Below are 5,000 nucleotides of genomic sequence, written 5' to 3' on the forward strand. Positions count from 1 at the left end.
GAAGAAAGGAATTACAGCTATGTGAAAGTGCCATCCGTTTTCTTACATCGAATAAAGGAATATCATAATCTACTGATTATCAAATCAACGTCAGATAATTTTGTCGAATCAATCAGAGAAAACTAGACGAAGAAACAACATATTTGTATTCCCACTTTGAGAAGTTTACCTTAAAAAAAATCAGGATCACCCTCCCCCCCACAAAAAAAAAAAAACACTACACATAAAAAACACATATTTACACGACCCCCGTTCCTACACCCCAGTCCTCCAACGACGGCCATCATCTCGCGTGGTTTATCGGTTTAATATTACTCTATTAATCACGTAACAACCGGCAGAGGCACCGCTATACGACCTCTTCGCGCGCTGAAGGACGACCTTCCTTTTACGCAGCGAAGGACCGGGGGACGTCAATGAAGAACATGAAAAGAACTTTGTGAAGAACGTCAATGAAGAACATGAAAAGAACTTCGTGAAGAACACGAAAAGAACTTCGTGAAGAACGTCAATGAAGAACATGAAAAGAACTTCGCGAAGAACGTCAATGAAGAACACGAAAAGAACTTCGTGAAGAACGTCAATGAAGAACACGAAAAGAACTTCGCGAAGAACATCAATGAAGAACATGAAAAAAAAACTTCGCGAAGAACGTCAATGAAGAACACGAAAAGAACTTCGCGAAGGACGTCAATGAAGAACACGAAAAGAACTTCGCGAAGAACATCAATGAAGAACATGAAAAAAAACTTCGCGAAGAACGTCAATGAAGAACACGAAAAGAACTTCGCGAAGAACGTCTTGTACTTCCTTCAAGTCACCGGAAAGGGATTTATTATGGAAACATCTTAGGAACAGAAATGAACGAATAAATAGATAAATGGATAGGTAAGCAGATGAATAGATTGATAAACAGGGAAATAAATCAATGATAAAGATATATCAACAGAATAACAAAATAAAAAAGGCGTTACCTTTTTAGGAATAAAGATGAACTAGTGAATAAATAGATAGATAAGTAGATAGATAGGGAGTTAATAACGTGATAAATAAATGAATGATAAAGGAAACATCTTGAGAATAATAGTGAATATATAAAAAGCTAAATAGATAAATTATAATTAATCATATATATGATTAATTATATAATAAATAGTTAATAAATAATCAACAGATGAATTAGAAATAAAGATAAGTAAACAGACAGATAAATTAATAATTAATATACAACTGAAGAAATAGATACGTAGATAAATAGATAAATGAACAGATAGATAAATTGATAATAAAGATAGATCAACAGTTGATTGATAAAAATAGATAATCAGATAAATAGATGCATAATAAAGACGAAAGAGGGAAAAGGAAATAATAATGATAATAATAATGATAAGGAACAAATAAATAAATGGATAAATATGTAAGTAAGTGAATACGAAGATAAAAGATAAATGATGAGTAATGAGAATAATAGTGAATAAATAAATAAACACATAAATAGTAAAGAGATATATGAAAATATACATAAATGAATGAAAATGATAAATAAACAGAGGAATAAATGAACAATAAGGACAAAGAGATGAATGAAATAAATGATAAAGACAAATTAACAGATAAGTGAAAAGATTATAAAGATAAATAAAGAGAAAAAATAATTAATAATAGAGAAGGATAAACAAATAAATATATAGATAATAAAGATAAATAAAATACAAATAAATAGATAATGAAGATGAAGAAACAAATGAATAAGTGAAAAATGAGGATAAATCAACAAATAAATAGATATAGAATGCATATAAACAAATGAATAAAACGTGAATAATGAAATATATATATAAATCGATTAATAAGAAAGAAAAATCGAAATATAATGAATATTATTAAGTGTTCTCCAATGTTCTTTTATGAATGATGCTTGTTTTGGTTGAATAACAAGATAAAAAAACATATCTATAATTTTAATATCTTCTTTCATAAAATATTTAATCTCTTTTATTCTTTGTATCTTCAATATACAACATAAATACATAAATAAGTTTAATATCTTCGGAGATTATCAAATTATAGACTTTTTTTTTTTGTTCCTTAAATTACGTGCTAAAAAAAAGACGTTATTTTTAAGTTCACAAAGGGGGAGATTTTCTAAATTATTAGGAAAAAAAATTAGATATCTCTATGGGAGGAAAAGAAAGGAAATCATTATTCAGGGTAATTAATATTATATCAATTAGGATACCCTAGATGTGCGATATGATGGCGATTTATCAAGTTATATTGTTTTATTGCTATCAAACGTTGCATCAGGACGTATACACATCATTTCTTACTAATTATGAATAATCATCCGTCGTTTCATTTGCTCAGTTTAATTGGTTGTTAATTCCTTTCGTCATCCCTGAATTGAGCTTCACTATTTTGATCATTAAAGTCTTCTGTTCGGGTTTGGAAATTCAGTTCTTTGTAAGGATTAATCGGTGTTCTTTATATATATATATGTATATATATATATATATATATATATATATATATATATATATATATATATATATGTATATATGTATATATATGTATATATATGTATATATATACATATATATATATATATATATATATATATATATATATATATATATATATATATATATATAAACCTTTCTCATTTTCTTTTATCATTCTTATATTTATTTTTGTTTTTTCATACTTCATTTTTTATTATTAGTGATATCCACTGGAGTTTCTTTTTCTAGTCTGTTTTTTGCGTCTTGTTTTATTATTTTCGTTTTATTTTCTATTTTTTATTTTTTTTATTCACAACTTTTTTTTTCCTAATTTTAATATTTTACTTCTTTCTTTGTTTCCTTGTTTCATATTTTATAGTTTTTATTATCAGTGATATCCACTGAATGTTTTTTTTTTTTTATCTTATCTATATTTTTTTATTTGTTGTTTTTTTTCCTTTCCTGTATATTTACTTTTTTGTGTCTATCTATTTTTGTTTATATTTCTTATTTTCATGATTTATAATCTTCATTATCAACAATACCAACGTTTGTTCATTTCTTATCTTGTTTTTATTTACTTTTTTCCATTTCTTGTTAATTCTATTCTTCCACTTATCTTCTGTTTCTTATAATTTATCATTTTCATTTATATTTCACATCCTATTATCATGACTTTTTTTTTCATTACTAACAATATCAACAATTATTTCCTTGTATTCTTTCTTATCTCTTATCTCTCCCGTAATATTTCGAGGACGGCGATTCAGTTAATGTCATTAGCAAGGATTGATGGCATCTTAATGAGGCAAAATCGCTCTGCCGTGACCTCCGAGTCTAATGAAATAAATATCTTTCTTTAGCCTTGCTCTCTCTTAAGAACAATTCTCTGTTTACGTAGTTTTAGTTTTTTTTTTACGATTTTTCTTTCTTTCTTTCTTTTTCTCTTCTTTGGGTAATGATCTTTTCGGATGAATAACTCTCGTGTTTTGCTTGAGTCAGGGTCTAAGTCATGATAGAAACCGATATGGTGCGGGACTTTTTTCTATTTTTTTTTATGATTCATCGAGGACGATTGATGTTTGATGCATCAGGAAATACACATGCACACACACACACACACACACACACACACACAAACACACAAATATATATATAATATATATATATATATATATATATATATATATATATATATATATCTGTGTTATATCTGTGTGTGTGTTTGTGTGTGTGTGTGTGTGTGTGTGTGTGTGTGTGTGTGTGTGTGTGTGTGTGTGTGTGTGTGTGTGTGTGTGTGTGTGTGTGTGTGTAATATATATATATATATATATATATATATATATATATATATATATATATATATATATACATACATACACGCGCACACACACGCAAGTGTGTATATGTATTTTTGAAATTCCGTATTTTCTTCCTCCTCTCCCGGACACGCTGGCTCTCCCGTGCTCGCCATCGCAGTCGCCGCTTGGCACTCAGTTCCTCCGGCGAATCTCCGGCTGGCCCTTTCTTGGCCCTGTGGTCGTTTCCGCTTGAACTTGCTTGACCTTGTATCCGAGTTTCCCCTCTGGCACTCTTTCCTTCCGACCTTTGACCTGGGAAGTGTTTAATGTCACTATTCTCTCTTTTTTCTTTTTGCTTCCATTGTCTCTTCTCCTCTTCCTCCTCTCCTATACACATTTTTTTTACTCTTCCTCTTCACGTGTTTAGTAGTTTAGTTGGTATTTTGTGAAGATCCAGGATGATCAGGATAATTTCATTGTTTCGATTGTTTTTCTTATAAATGATAAGATAATAGATCTTTTAAAATGTTCGATTATTTGTAAACCAACTGATGCCGTTAATTGTCTTTATTATTAATTTAGCCTGCATAAAATTTAGATTCTTTGGAAAATAATGCTCAACGCTTTCTATTTTTCCTCTCCCACTTGAATTCACGTCGCTAATTACCTCTATAACTTTATTTCCTTACAGCTCCCCTCCCTTGTACATAATGAAATCAGCGGTGTCGTCAGTATGTCTTGGAATAAAGAATACCATCGATCTGGAACCTGAAACCCTATCTGAAGCATTTAATGAGCTTGGGTAGTCCCATAAGATAAGACTCGTTCATCTGTGAAAACTATATTGTCTTCATAAGTCCAGTTCGTTCACAGGGACAATTTCAGTAACTCACTAGTTGTTCCCATGCAGCTCGCCACTCCAAGTCAATTTACTTATGATGAAAAGTTGGCTTCAGTCTCGTATTAACGTATTCTCGAATAAATCTGCAGTGTAGCCCATTGAGAATAACGATTCCCTTGCTTCTCCCATTGTAATTTATGAATGAAATAGTACGAAGCAAAACCGGTAGCTTACGCGATATCAGGCACGTTAGGGAACCCAATGCTTGTTTTATTCACGCGCAGGGCAAGGTCATTGGTTTCACTGGAATAACTGTAGTTTAATCTATAAACTTCCGGATTCGCGTGAGGGAAA

This window comes from Penaeus monodon, chromosome 4 (genome assembly GCF_015228065.2).
Source record: "Penaeus monodon isolate SGIC_2016 chromosome 4, NSTDA_Pmon_1, whole genome shotgun sequence".
Classification (NCBI taxonomy): domain Eukaryota; kingdom Metazoa; phylum Arthropoda; class Malacostraca; order Decapoda; family Penaeidae; genus Penaeus; species Penaeus monodon.